This window comes from Etheostoma spectabile, unplaced genomic scaffold, assembly GCF_008692095.1.
Source record: "Etheostoma spectabile isolate EspeVRDwgs_2016 unplaced genomic scaffold, UIUC_Espe_1.0 scaffold280, whole genome shotgun sequence".
In the NCBI taxonomy this organism is placed as follows: Eukaryota; Metazoa; Chordata; class Actinopteri; order Perciformes; family Percidae; genus Etheostoma; species Etheostoma spectabile.
This window is the reverse complement of record NW_022605578.1, coordinates 1,451,030-1,466,987: the sequence shown is the minus strand read 5'-3', so window position 1 is coordinate 1,466,987 and position 15,958 is coordinate 1,451,030.

Sequence of the window (15,958 nt, the reverse complement as noted above, 5' to 3'; positions counted from 1 at the left end):
TTCTGCTTCATGGCTCGTGCGTGTCTGTCTTTTTTAACGCCATTTTCCTCCCACGTAGAAATTGTCAATGCTCCTGGCTTGATACGCACAGGTTCTTTCTTTCTTTGCACCACTGTTCTTTCGCTTGGGTGAAAGAGAAAATTTATATCATGGAAAGTGTGGAAAACTCTTGCCTTGACAGAGTTTGGATACCATGTTCTGCACAAGAGCACATGAAAAGAGCACTGTGTATGGAGCTAATTGATGGATTTAACACAGGCTCCAGATATCTCGCTTGAAGAAAAGGACCTACAATAGTATGATGGACTTTTGGTCGGTCCACAGGAAGGTCTTCAGAATGTCACTCGCTTTGACTTGTCAATTGTCTTGCCGTTGAGTGTTTTGAGGACTTCTAGCAGGCTGCCGATTGGGCATGGCAGGCCCATTTGTCGTGCCTCCTTTCAGCGCAGGCTGCTATTTTTCCTACCCAGTTAGAATTGTCACCTCTTTCGCCTACTTTCAGGATGTTTGGTCTTTCCAGGTTTCAGGATTTGGCCTCTGCCTTCCCGACAGCACAAAGATGGCGTTCCTGTTCAAAGGTTGAAAGGACTCTGTTGAATTGCCATACATGAGCCTTTTTTATTTAACCAAGAGTACTTCTAGTTGGGTCAACAATACAGTCAGCTATGTTCCTGAGCGTAAACATGCCCTCCTGAGAATAAAGCTGTAACCTTGGCCACCTACAGTTAGTGTGGAAAGGGAGAGAACCGCACATCCAGTACACTGGAGGAGTTAGCTTAACTACAAGTCCCATTGTATTAATCATTTGCTTGTTCAATTGTTCAGCTAAGTATATCTACCTGTACACATCGGTCACCCGTTTTTTTCATAGCCAAAGTTCACAGGGTTAATGTGCCCCTTTCACTTGTTTTAGGTATACATCAGGCATGTGAAAGAGCAGGCTTGCAAGATGAGTTTTGGTCTCTCTATCTCTCTCTCTATCATTTTTTGTGAGTAAGTGTGCTTTGGTCTCTGCCTCTGATTGGTTTTTATTTCTTCCTCCCTCTGCATTGAGTAAATGTTGATAAAACATTAGGAAGCAATTATTGCTAATCTGTCATGTTTTTTTTCTATCGGGAGACCATCCTTTGATTGTGATTTGTCCAGACTTGTTTCCTCCATATTACCTCATAGCGAGAGACATACTGCAAAGAGGCAGTTCATTCATTCATTTTAAATATTTTGACTTCATTTGGTTGACAGTTTCTCTGTGTCCAGTCTGTATATCTTGTTTGGCTCTCAAAACACCGCGATTGTAGTGGATTGCTTAATTTTTATGTTGATATGCCTCCCTTTGGCTGTTTGGCGTAGCATGAACGACAGAGAAGACGGAAGGTGTCAAGAGTTCCTTGTGAAGACCTAGTGTCATGCCTGATCTGGAATCAGTTTGCAGTTAGCCAACGCCCTAATTTGTAGGGATGATCCGAGTACTCGCTGAAACGAGTATCCGGTACGGATAAAGCACTTTTCCGAGTACAAGTATTATAACGGAATACAGTCCATATCCGTGCGCTGGATTGAATACAACTCCTCAACACACTCGTCTCAATCACACACACACAGAACTGCGCTCCCTCGGCCTCGCTCTCTCTGTCTCTCTGTCTCTCTCTCTCTCTCTCTCTCCCGCTCCGTCAGTCAATCGGGTCTGCGGTCTGTTCCGTAACTTTAGGGTTTCTTCAGCTTCAGTTTGTAGTCCTTACATAGTAACCAGTAGATTTCTGGTGGAACGTGGGGTTTGTAGTTCCTTACATAGGACCAGTAGATTTCTGGTGAACGTGGGTTTGTAGTCCTTACATAGTAACCAGTAGGTTTTCTGGTGAACATGGGTTTCAGACGTGCTGCTCGTTTAAATGCAACTCCCGTTGCTCTCTGCCATCGAGATTTTTTTTTTTACTTCACGCTGCAGCTCGATGCGGTCATGTAAATATTTTCTAATCAGGGAATAAATAAACATTTCTGATCAACCCATATCAATTGCATGCTTACAATACTACCGGTTAAGCCCTGCCCATTTCAAGAACCCGACCACTTCCGGTTAGGCCCCGCCCAGTCCCGAGTACAGATAAGGATACAATATTCATGTGTAACAGATACAGATACAGATAATGCTGTACTCGCTCATTCCTATAATTTGATTATTCATAAACTGCCACTGCTAGTTTGTTACACATGTGTTTGCCTTTCCATAGTAAACCCCTTTCAACTCTTTGTAGCTAGTGTGTGTGTGTGTGTGTGTGTGTGTATGTGTCTCTCTCTCTCCTCTCTCCTTCTTAATGAGCTTGCCCCTGAGAGTGCACTCGAACAGACAAACAACAATATAGAGAGTCTGTGTGATGACTACTCACTGAAAAGAGAGCTGGAGGCTTATAAGGAGAAAACCGCACTGAAAGAAAACTAGAACTCCAAATTCGGTTTCAATTCATTTCAGACCTTTGCTTCTTTACCGGCTTCCAAAAAGCAAAGGTTTTTTATGACTTTTGAGCATTCTCAAGAAGCACAACGATCACACTGAAGGTGACTACATGGAAAACCACCTCCTGTTAGTGCCATGAAACCGGCTTGGCCTCTCCACGACATAGCATACCGATTGGCCTACCCTTCTTTACTGTTTCCAAAATCTTTAGGGAGTGGGTACCCTTGCTGTCCTGTCCAAAAAACACTAGTAATTTGACCCATAAGGAAGCAGTGAGAGAAACTTGCCTAAATCATTTAAACCCATTTCAAAAACCTGTAGATGCATAATTGACTTACCAAAAACTTTATACAGAGGACATACAATTTGAAAGCCATAGCTGGAGTGATCGGGCCTTAGACAAACTATTCAATGATTTTAAACACTTGACCAGTGCGATGTCATACTTGCAGACGAGGTTCCAATAAAGAAGAGTTGGCAATTGTTAGAGAAATTTAAAAATCCCTAGTTTCACTAGAGCATAATCACAGTTGTCTGGTCTGGCTTTGACAAGTCCGACAGTTATCAAGGGTTTGTATACAGTGTGAAAATGTATGTTCAGCTGAAAATTTTCAAATATTAACAACGTCAAAGAATAACTGGTTGGTTGCTGGATTACACTGTCACCCAATTGTACGTCTCACAAATCTAAGAGTCTGGGGTCCCCTGGAATACACACTGTTCCTGTAATTTCTATAAGCATTGTACTTCATGACAGCGGTTCTTCAACCGTATTCCAGCGCACCTCAAAAAAAACTTTTCCAGGTCTCAGATAGGTCAGGTAGAGTTTACGACTCATTCCTTTATTTCTTTTCAATTAATATGTGTTTTGGCCTACTGACTATATAAGGAACATACCAAATCCATTATATCAAGATTACCCCCCCAAAAAAAACTTGTCCCGACCCGTTGTATAAGACCACTGCTTTATGTTGAGATCAACAGACCGACAACTTGAATTAGCGTGCAATACAATTATTGTAAAATCAAGTGTTAAAAACGTATAACTGTATGTGGGATGTAGAATAATAAATGGAATTTGTAATATTTGTAAAATGATGTAATGTACAAACATAAAATTACTGAATATATTTTTACAAAGATGTATTATGTAGTACCACCTAAGCATATTATGTTTTTACAATCCACATTTCTAATTGTGGTCTCGGACAATGTTCACATATTGTATGGAACTGTTGGCAACAGTCTTTTATGTTATCATTTTGCCAAAGCCGGGTCTTTTGCAACGAGGACAGTTGACCTCTTCAGCCAAATATGGGTCTTGGCGGTGGCAAACCAGCTCAGGAAAGAGGTGGTCCATTAAGAAACATTTGCCTTTGAAAGGTATCTTCAAGAAGCAACCATCTCTCGGTAGTAGGTGATGCTATGTTCTTTGTCCACACCATGAAATCACACATTTCAATTAACAACCATACATTTGCAGTAGAACTGTGACAGTATGAGTGTTTATGGCGCAGCTCATAACATTCATCCATAATCCATTCAAAGTAACCTGACGTTGCAGTATATTTCCATTTTCCGATCTGATTGGTGTCAATCAGGTAATTAAAGTACTATGATTGGTTCATCATCTGCCTTTGGATGCACTACAAAATACCCTGGGGTTGAGACATCACCGTCGGCTCAGTGTGTAGCCTACCTGGCACGTTTCTGGATGTGTGGTACGCAACAAGATTGGGGTACCTCGGTTAGATAACTTGTTTTGACGGCTAAAGTAAAGTATTTCTGTGGCTCAAGTTTTAACAGAAAATCTTTCACGGATTGGGCTTGGACGTGCAGCAACCTTATTGTCATACATTTTTCCATCCTGACAGTTCAACTGATGAGGCAGCAGCATGACTCAACAAAAGGCGAGACTGGATTATGGACAGGGTATGTGAGTAAAGCATAACTAGCATTAATTATTTTTGTGTGATTGCAGATACATTTTGATAGGCAGACTTACCCTGGCATGCATGTTGTGAGTTGTGAGTATGTACCCAAGGTCTTGTGACATACACCCAGGCATCATTAGGCTTAGCTTAAATGCCTGCTTTTGGCTAGGAGCAAAACTGACCACAACACGCAAAAATCCGGTGTAGCATCAAAGTACTGACAAGCTGCACATGACCAGAGCGCACGTAGTTGTATGTATCTAGGGATTTGCACACTCTGTCCTTTCTCTAGTACACCCTTTGCAAAAAACTTGACCACGGCCGCTTGACGACGGCCATGACCGGCAACAGAAAAACCGGTCACAAGGTAAACAGTGTAGTAAAAATAAATAAATAACACTAAATAAACTGTAATAATACTACTACTACTACTACTACTATATCCTCTTCTTTATTGCTTCTTCTATTGAACAACAAGTAGTCGTGCCGTTATCGGTCGAGGTAGGGCATCTGGTAGGTGCTCACAAAGAGCGGTATTTGGAGAAGTTGGAAATAGCAGATTGGTACCGACCCCTACCTTCTTCCTCTCCCTCGTTTTCAGTCTGCAAAACTTCAGTCCACACAATCTGCAACACTATGTGGTGAACGGGGTTCCCTGTACACTGGTGCTGTTCTCAAAGCTTTTAAAGTCTGGATGCTACCCAGTTCTTTGTAGTCGCTGGGTTACAGGTACGCAATGCTATGCTAACGGCGGGGGGAGGTTAAGGTGACCAGATTTCTCAGACAAAATCGGGGGACATTTTCAGCTCAGAGTGTATATACCACCAAACACGTCATGTTTTTATTTTGTAAAACTTAAACAGGGACACTAGACCTAGACTGTCCCCCCCCGCAGCGTGAGTTAATAGGATATTGTCCCAGTTGTATTTGCTCGTGCTCGTTTAGCCGCTGGCAGACTCAGATTAATATTCAAGTGTCTAACAACATTATGAAAGATTTCTAACGAGGTCGACCTTTCTGTTAAAGATTAGTCCTTTATTAAACCATAAAAGTCCATTAAATAATCAGTGACTTTGCGTCGTAAAATACGCTTTCTAAAACATCTCTGTGTCTCTGAGCACCGCTGGCTCTGGCTCTTGAGCCTGCGTGTGTTGGGTGTGCGACCATCGGCTCCGTTTTGGTCAGTATTTTCTTTCTTTTATTCCAATATCGGGTCTGTCAGTCACAGTGAAATCCGGGGACATTTCCGGGACATATCCAGCCGTGACAGGTCACCAAAACCGGGGACTGTCCCCGAAACCGGGACGTCTGGTCACCTAGGGGTACCTCATAATGGCAAAGATAACACCGATCTAGGGTTTATTTTTGTGATTAACATACATTCTTTCTTAAGTAAAGATGTATATTACACATAGCCTATGTTTTTAGATGTTTTAGTGACGCTGTGAACAATCGAAGAGCAAAGGAGGGGCAAAGCTGCTTCGGGCTGAATGAGCAGAAACAAGAAAGAGTCTGGAATTGTGTTGTGGATTCCCAGGGTGATGCATGTTAGGCAGCAGGCCTCCAACCTATGTGTCCCTTCCCTGATGCGGCCAGGGCTAGGAATGACTGGAACAATGTTCTTGAACTTGTGATCGGCCAAGTTTGCCATATTGCAGTCTGTAACACTCTCTGGTTTATAAACACCTGTATGATATGATGGCAACTTACTAGCCACGTATTTGCTGAGCAGACCGAACAGCTAGCAATGGTGTTGTAGCAATGTCACCAAACCTTAGATCGTTGTCATTCCCTTCCATGCATTCAACTCTCTATAATTATTAGAAATTATAGCCTAAACTTCCAAAAGTAGATGTAAAAATTGGTTTGATCCTTTAACGTCTGTGTGGTTTAAATATTAAAAAATATATGTCTGTCTCAAATAAATGCAGATAATAGGCAAATTCCCAAAGTGCAACTTGGATCCAAGTTGCAGCTATAGATGGAATTCTCTCCCGACATAGTTCAAGCATTTGGTTTTGTTCTAAAAAAAAATGTTCCCCTTTCATTCAATAAACACAAAATACACATGGAAACGCTGGCGGAAGTGGAAGAAAATTCAATCGTATTCTGGCCCAAGACCGTGGCAGCAGAGACACACAGCCGATGCAGGACGGGTCCCAGAGACCCGAAGGCCATAACCACGGAAGTAGAGAATAGAACCGTTTCTGCCCTGGTCCCGAGATCTGAAGCCAATGCCACGAAGCCTAGTAGAAACATACAACCCGCTTTCTGCCCCGGGTCCCAGAGCCCCGACGCGTTCTTCCCCGGTCCCAGAGACCCGACTGCGAGGCCGCGGTAGTAATAATACCACTTGTTTTTCCCCGGGTCTCAGAGACCCAACAGCATTCTGCCCCGAGTCCCAGAGACCCCACAGCCGAGGCCGCAATGTAGAGCGCATCGAATCCTCTCGCCATGCCGATAAGCAATTGTATTTGCAGCAATGTCCCAGTGAATTGTTAAACAATAAGAATATACATTAAAACAGTCTTGAAAGCATTACATGTTTATTTGTAGTCTTGTTGTTGTGTGTGCAGATTGTGGTACGTTATCCCTCCTCAGGAGGTCCTGCCGTTAGTTGGCAGAAACGGCTGCGTCGCTGATGAGTTTCATCAGATGTAGCCACGTTAATGGAACAACACAACATAACTTCCGAATGAGCCACTACATTTATGGCAAAATTGTAACTTTAACAGTTTTTCAAACGTTTTTCATTGATTGCAACAAATGTGGTCACGAATTTACCTGTGACTCCATCTGGAAAATTATTCCGATATCGTAATTTTGACCCTCTGAATTTACCGTTGGACACATCTCCGCATGAGACGGACGGATGACTGGGATGCTCCAGGCTGCAGCATACCCGTTCACTCACTTCATCGGCTGGGAGCCCGAGCCGGTGAGCACGCTGCCTCTTGGGTAGGCGGCGCTATTACACGCCCTGTGATGCTTGGCTAGTGTTTTGGGTTTATCACGTCTGGGGAAGATGCTGCGCAACGTCTTATTTCTTCTCCCGCTCAAAGTTTGCCTGAATAGCATGCAGCATAAACAATTGGATCACCTCCTGTTGTTGTGCCGCTTACGCTGTACAGTCCCTGACAAAAGTCTTGTCGCTTATCATTTTGAGATACACCTGCTATTAACCTGACTTTTAATTAATCAATTGGTGTAAGAAATAGCTCATAGGAAAAGCTAAAACCCTCCACGATTTTCAATGCCTGAAATAAATTAGTTTCACTGAAACAAGATTTATATTTAAAAAGACGAAAGTCAAATTTTCCAGACAAAAGTTTTGTTGCCTATACATAAATTGAACAAATTTACTACAAATACAAAAATATGTCAGCAAATTAAATGTGGTGCTGTGAGATTCAAATTTAATATCTTGTATGACTTCCATGGCTTGAGACTGCATCCTGCGGTTGGCAAGGTTCATACAATGTATTGATGAAGTCATCACAATAGCTAGGAAGGGCAGTCTGCATGAGTTCATCAATATCTTTGGTTTGGTCTTCCATGCTTCCTCTTTCATCCTACCCCCACATATGCTCAATGATGTTCATGTCTGGTGACTGGGCCGGCCAATCCTGGAGCATCTTGATCTTCTTCGCCTTGAGACTTTGAATGTGATATGAAGTATGCGATGGAGCACCATCCTGCTGGCAAATTTGCCTCTTTATGGTTGGAATAAGATGTAGCTAAGATTTTCTTGTATTTAGACTATTGATGTTGCCTTCCACCCTGCAGATCTCTGCACACCCCTACTGGATGTAACCCCAGACCCATGATTTTTCCGCCACCAAACTTCACTGTTTTCTGGGTGAATCTTGGTTCATGCGGGCTCCAGTAGTCTCCTGCAATATTTGCGCAACTGTGGTGTAATTCAACAGAAGATTCATCTGAAAAAATCCACTTTCTTCCACTTCTCCAGCGTCCATCCTTTGGCTGTGGGCCTTGGCAAATGCCACAGCACTTTTTTTCAGTTTGTCTTTTGTTTAGTGCTGGCTTCTGGGCACTGATTCGACCATGGAGGCCATTTCAAGACAGAATCCGACAAACTGTTCTGGTTGACACGGGCCTTCAGGTGACCAGGTCTGGTGGAGCTCTGGCTGTAGGTGGAAAATGGAAGAACCTTGGATTTTTGAGCCAACAAAACGGTCTCTCGAGCAGTTTTCTTGCGGGGTCTGCCTGACCGGGGCTTGTCAAAAACATCTCCAGTGTCTTCAAATGACAAGGCAACAACAACATATGTCTTTGCAAAAATGGACTCAATGGCTTTACCAAGCTGTGAATAGTAAATACTTTTTGACAGTTTCTTTTTGGCACTGAAACATTATTACAAAAGCTGTTGGGATTAAAATGAGCCATTTCTTGTAAATAAATCTATTAGAAATATATTTCAGCGGCACTTCAGGTCAATTTGTACACAAGCGACAAGACTTTGTCGGGACTGTACATCCATCTCCGCAGCATGTGTTGAAGCGCCGGCTAGTCTGCTGCCTAATGGAGTACACAGGTCAAAATCACCCGCTCCAGACAACACGGTGTTGTCTTATTTGAGGAACCCTGCCTTCCTCCGCTGGTGGACTCCGTATTGAGGGTCCGGCTGCAGCTGTCATAAGGCTAGCTTGTGACTTTTGAGCTATTCCTGTTTTTTTCTTCTTCATTTTTCATTTTTTATACCGCTTTGCTATTCAAAAGCATTTACCGCACTCAAAAGCATCCCAGAAATTGGTGACCATTATGGCTAGCTAACATGATGACCCTGAAACAACTTTTCACACGCATTTTGAGTTTTTTTTTTTTTTACTTTACTTTAATTAAAAATTTCAATATTACTTATACTTTTATAATAAATTAGTAAGTGTAACATTGGAAATTAAGATTTAAAATTATTTAAAAAAATACGTTTCCCTCTTACTGGGCCCTCGTATGCAAATGGGCCTAGGCACATGCCTAGAAGCCTATGCCTAGATCCTGGACTCTGCGGCCGCTGGGGGAATACCGCTTGCAGAGCTCTGAAAATTGGGATCTGCCACTATAGTTTTGACTTCCTGTTTAAACATAGCGTCAACGGTATTGTTGTGTCACTAAACAACAGAATGTACAATATGTGTACGTGTTTTTGCATTTTGTTTATGTTGTTTGTTAGCTTGTAACTGTCAGTGGCTGACAGCTATGTTGACAGTGCGTTTTCCCCCCATGGTAGAGTTGAGTTTTCTTTTGCTCGCTTTTGTGTAAACAGCGATTAGTGAAATAACTAATCAAGCAAACCTTGGATACTTTTGAATCTCAAATTTCAGGGAATTAGATCAGACATTTGCCCTTTAGGAGTGGAATGTAAAAACACTCTCTATTGACAAACTTTACAACAGATACAGTTAGTATAGTAGGGGACATAAACAAGAAAACACACCTTTTGAGTGAATATACTAGACTACCTAAGTAGACTTTAAGGTATTTTTCCTCTGTTTTGTTTTGGAGTTTTAAAATTATGAAAATAACAGGTCTACGTCCCTTCTCCCTTTTTTTATTTTATTTTCTCTCTCGCTCACATGCTCTTTCCGCCCCGGGGAACACTCGCTCCTGTTTACCTTCATAAAAAGATTAATGATTATTCATAACGCTATTACTTCTCATGTTTGACTCGTATCAGTTAAGCCGAATGAATGATTCATCAATAGAATGCTCAATGCTTGCTGGGGTATGTCAACTAAAAAATGATCTTCAGTCTGTAAACCAACTACACTATGAGAGTAGATTGTATGTCTGTATGGACGACAGTTTAAGTTGAATGAATGAATGAATGAATGAAAGGAATTTAAGTGTCGATGAGTAAATATCCCTCCTGGTGGACATAATGCAGCATCCTGGGGCTAGAATCCTTTCTTGTCACATGAAATGTGTTGTTTTGTTTTGTATTTTGTAGTTTTATTGTCATTTTTATATCATGTATTGATAGACTGGCATAATAGTTGCTTTTTGACTTGTGAGTCCCACAGACCTGACACTTGACATGGACTTACCACTTACATTTGAGAAGGTTAGGGGCCCCAATTGCTCTGGGTAGAGCGGGTGTCCTTATATAGAGGTTACTCTTCGGTGCACGGGCCTGGGTTGGACTCCGACCTGCGGTCATTTTCTGCATGTCATTCTCCCTTCCACTCCCATTCACTTCTCACAGCTGTCCTGTCATTAAAAGCCTAAAATACTCAAAAAGTATCTTAAAAAAAATAAATACAGATTTGAGAAGTTCAAAAGAATTAAAACAGCTCTGTCCTAGGGTAAGTACCGCTGCACTGGAGGTTAAAGGAATACATTTGCACTGACTTCTGTCATTTATCATTAGTTAGTGTGTTGATGCAATGACCAGGTCACTAGCATAACAATGTGGAACACACAAACACACTGACATTTTCCACTTGGCATGTCTGTGCTGCATTCCGTTTTTTTCTCCACCTCCACCATGCGCCTAACACACCAGGAACATCTCAGAGCGGGCGTCTTGTCCGCCCAATTCATTTATTCTCTCATCAAGTACGTTACAGAACAAACAATCCACGGTTCAATAAGTATCTACTACTCCAGCACTCCTACGTTAACTCCATGCCTTTTCTGGTGGTTGTCCTTCTAAAAAAGATTTTCGTTATTTCTAATGTTTTTCAACCTCCAAGATGAATCCCTCGTTGTCTGTGGGTGTTGTAGAGGATACTAATGATATTGGGGGTGTCTTTGGAAAAATTGACAGGAAGTCTCACACTATTTACTTCCATGGCACTGTGAAAATGGATCTAACCCTATCCTTAGCGGAGCGGAGCTTCATGCAGGCCTCTGGGATGCGCGTGGCGTGGCTGGTGGAATATCAAGCATTTGCTTGAATGGCAGCAATTGCTCGCGTGGGTCCGGCCATCCAAACTGCCAGCGAAGATGCGCTCGGTGAAAGATAGGGTGATGCAGGTGCCTGACAATGTGTTGAAATAACATCTATACATTCATCTTTACAATGAGTCATACTAGAAAAGAAATAGAAAAGACATCTTTACTCTCCTCCGGGGAGAAATTACATTAAGAAAGTTCATAGATATCACAATAGTTTTCCACTGAGATGAATTCACATTTACACACCCACAGCTTGACAGCTAATGATATGGTGACTCATTAAAAAGGGGACATATCAATGATAGGGGTATAGTCCATTATGTCCTTTAGTCAGTCAAGTCCATAGCAGTATGGAATCAGTTGGTATTGCATTTTTAATAGTACTATATATATACACACACACATTAATATATATATATATATACCATACATACACACACACCCACACACACACACACACCCAACTGTATATAAATACAATATATTATAGAAATTCCATTCAATTTTATTTATATAAGCGCCAAATCACAACAACAGTTATCTCATTTGTGCTTTCATAAATGAGCAGGTCTGGACCTTACTCTGTGAGTTATTTACAGAAACCACAGTTCCCCCAAGAGCAAGCACTAGGCAACAGAGGTAGGAAAAACTTCCTTTAAGAGGCAGAAACCTCGAGCAGTAACCCTGGCTCAGGGTGGGGGGTCATCTGCCTCGCACCGGTGGGGGTGAGAGAAAGAGAGAGAGAGAAAGAGAGAGACAGAAACAGACAGACAGACAGACAACAAGAGAGTCATGGAGAATTGTACAGCAGGTTGTCGTGCAGGAGCCAAAAACACCTGCAGAAGCAATAGGAGGAGAGAGAAGAAGGCGGAGAGACAAAAGACTACGGAAAGGAAGAGTCGAGTTAGTAACATGCATTAATGGGATGAGGTTGCATGCACGATGGAGAGAAGGGAGGAATAATAGAGTGCTCAGTGCATCATGGGAAGTCCCCCAGCAGTCTAGTCTCTCCAGAGCCAGCCCTAACTATGCTTTATCAAAGAGGAAAGTCTTAAGCCTACTCTTAAATGTAGAGACGGTGTCTGCCTCCTGAACCCAAACTGGAACCTGGTTCCACAGGAATACCTGATAACTCAACGCTCTGGCTCCCGTTCTACTTTAAGAGACTCTAGGAACTACCAGTAACCCTGCATTCTGGGAGCGTATGGCTCTTGTAGGTGTTGTGGGATCCTATGAGTCTCTTTAAGATAGATGGTGCCGACCATGAAGAGTTTGAAGGTGAGAAGACAGGATTTCTATTTCTATTGGATTTTACAGGAAGCCAATGCAGAAGCTAAACGAGAGATGTGATCTCTTTTCCTGGTTCCTGTCAGAACATGTGCCGCAGCACTTCTGGATCAGCTGAGATCTTTATGGATTTTTTTGAGCAGCCTGATATAGAGAATACAAGTAATCCAGCCTAGAAGTAACAAATGCATGGACTGTTTTTCTGCATCCTTTTAGACAGGATATTCCTGATTTTTGCAATATTACGTAGGTGAAAAAAGGCGGTCTTGAAATTTACTTATTGAGAATTAAACGACATGTCCTGATCAAAGATGACTCCAAGATTCCTCACAGTGGTGCTGGAGCCAGGGTGATCCATCCAGAGTAACTATCTCTTGGATAATGCTGCATGGAGGTAACTGGACCCCAGAACAATAACTTCAGTTTAATCGGAGTTTAACATTAGAAAATTACAAGTCATCCAGGTTTTAAATATCGATCATGGTTGGGGTCCAGCTGGCCATGATTTTTTTTTTTGTTTATATTTTACTTCATTTCTGTCGTCCTGCCCTTTCCTCGGTTTGTTTGGTTTTCTTTCCCCTATCTCCTGTCTGAAGCCAGCTGATTACTCACACCTGCCTCCCATCTGCAATCCGGATCCCGTTGCCACACCTGCCAGTCATCTCCCGCCCCCGCGTTCACACCTGTCTGCCATCATCATCAACCTCTGTATATCCACCTGGCTCTTAAACCTGATTGTGATTCAGCTACATGGGTGAACGTCCGCAAGAGCTCCCACTGCTAAGACTATTGTGGTTTTTATGTATTCGCTCTCCTTGGTTTCCCTTAATTTCACTCCTCTCCCGTCAGCTGGCTTCGAACCCAGCCCTCATTCCCTGACACCCCCTTCTCTCCTCATCCCTCTCCGCTCCTCATGTCCGTGTCTCTCCTCCTCTTCACGTTCCCGCCTCCTTCTCAGTCCTGGCTCCCGGTTCCCCCCTTGTCCGCTCCCGTATTCCGCACCTGGTTCCCGAGCCTCGCCTGTCCTCCAGTCCTCTGCCTCCCTGTTCCCTGTGTCCGCCTCCCTGCTCCTACGCTCACCTATTCCCTCAATAGATACCTTTTCTTCAGCTGTGCATTTGATTCCAGCATCTGTTCCGTGACAATGAAGGCACATTTGAGTTTAGCCACTGTTATTTTCATCCCGCTGCTAGTCACAATGGTATCAAACTAAGCACAAGCTCTATGACACCAGTACATAATTAAGTCCTTGTGTCTGATGGAAAAACGAGGTCATTAGTAATTTTCAGAAGGTCTGTTTCTCTGTGCTTTGATGAACTCTAAATCCTACGAAAAATCCTCAAATAAGCTGTTGTTATGCAGAAAGTCACACAGCTGTTTGGCGACTGCTTTCTCAAGAATCTTAGAGAGAAATGGAAGGTTGGATATAGGTCTGTATTTAACTGGCTAAACAATCTATCAAGGTTGGCTTTTTCAGAAGAGGTTTAATTACAGCAACTTAAGGGCTGGGTACATAGCCTGTTATAAAGACAAATTGGTTATATCCAGTAGAGGATGTTGACTAAGGGTAAACTTCTTTAAGAGCCTAGTTGGGATAGTGTCTAAGAGGCAGGTTGATGGCTTGATGAAGAAATAATTGAATTAAATTGATAAAGATCAAGTGAAGAAAAGCAGTCTAAACATATCTGGTTTTACAGCTGTTCTGAGGTTCCTGAGTTTAGAGATAAGTCAGTGCCAGTTAAATGGCAGGTCTTGGTGAATTTTGCTTTTAATAGTTAGAATTTTTCATTGAAGAATCTCATAAAGTCGTTACTACAAGAGCTATGGGAATACTTGGCTCAGTAGATCTGTGACCTTCTGTAGCCTGGCTACAGTACTGAAAGAAACCTGGGGTTGTTCCTATTTTCCTCTTATCAATGACGATAGTAACGCTGCTCTGGCATTACGGAGGGCCTTCCTATACGTTTTAAGACATCTTGCCAAATTAATGAATTTTCCAGTTTAGTGGAACGCCAAATCTTCTCAAGTTTCCGTGATATTTGCTTTAATTTGCGAGTTTCAGTGTTTACCATGGAGCTAACTGTCTGTTGTTTTATTATCTTCTTTTTTAGAGGGGCAACAGAGTTAGTGCGTTTGCACGAGCCTGCTGCACTATCAACAAAATGATCGATTTGGAAGGACTGAAATTAGCATAGGAGTCCTCAGTTACTTTGGACTTGGTAATGAATTAAATGCTGTTGGAATCACATCCTTAAATTTAGCTACAGCACTATCAGATATACATCTTGTATAAAGGTTTTGCCTATATTTTAGTTTCAGCAGTATAGACTCAAAGTTATCAAACTGGTCAGATAAAAAGGTTTCTGTGGGAACACTATTAAATGTTCAATTTCAACACCATACACCAGAACAAGATCGAGGGTGTGGTTTAAAACGGTGAGTCGGTTTATGTACACTTTGAGAGAGCCAATAGAATCTAATAGAGAGATAAACGCGTGCTAAGGCTATCTTCTCATCGTCCACATGATATTAAAATCCCCTACAATTACTTTGTCGTTTTAAGGCAATTTACAAAAAACTCTGCAAGTTGACTTGCGTATGGACCAGGTGCTTAGTAGCTAACAAATAGAACGGTTGCAGTGATTTCCAACCTGGGTGTGAAGACTAAAAACTTTCAAATAAGTTATGTTTAGTTTAGTTGTTAGAAGCTGATTAGTAGACTAAATCAAAGATAGCTGCGCAACTCCACCTCCTCGGCCTGCGCCTTGAGGAATTTGAGTATTAATATGACTGGGGGGGTGGATTGCATTTATATAACATATTCTCCCTCACCCAGCCAGGTTTCAGTAAGACAGAATAGATCAATATTAGAATCTGATATCAATTCATTTACTAGTACACCTTTAGAAGAGAGAGATCTGATGTTTAAGAGTCCACATTTAATTCTTCTATTCTTTTGCACTATTGCTGTGACGGCGGGGTGAGGTGAGGACCCAAATGCAGAGATGAGGAGGCAGGCAGGAACAGGTGCACAGGGGTTTATTAATATACAGTTAAAAACGAAAAACAATCCACAAGGAGATACACAGTTCAAGCATTCAAGGGAAAAATCCCAAAACTGCAAAAACACAAAATCCACAGGCGTCCAAAGGGAAAAAGGGCGAGGAACAGACAGGACGAAAAACACAGGGAAGACTCACAGGGAAGCTTGTCATAGGAACGTGAACTCACAACACGATGAGGAACAAACAGGCAGACTAACCAGAACGTTAGTTACTTTGGTAACTCCAGATTCTATTAGTAAAGGGTTATATTGGGTTTATCCCTTCGCGCATGCGCAGTCGTGAAGATTTTCTTTCCCGCCCTA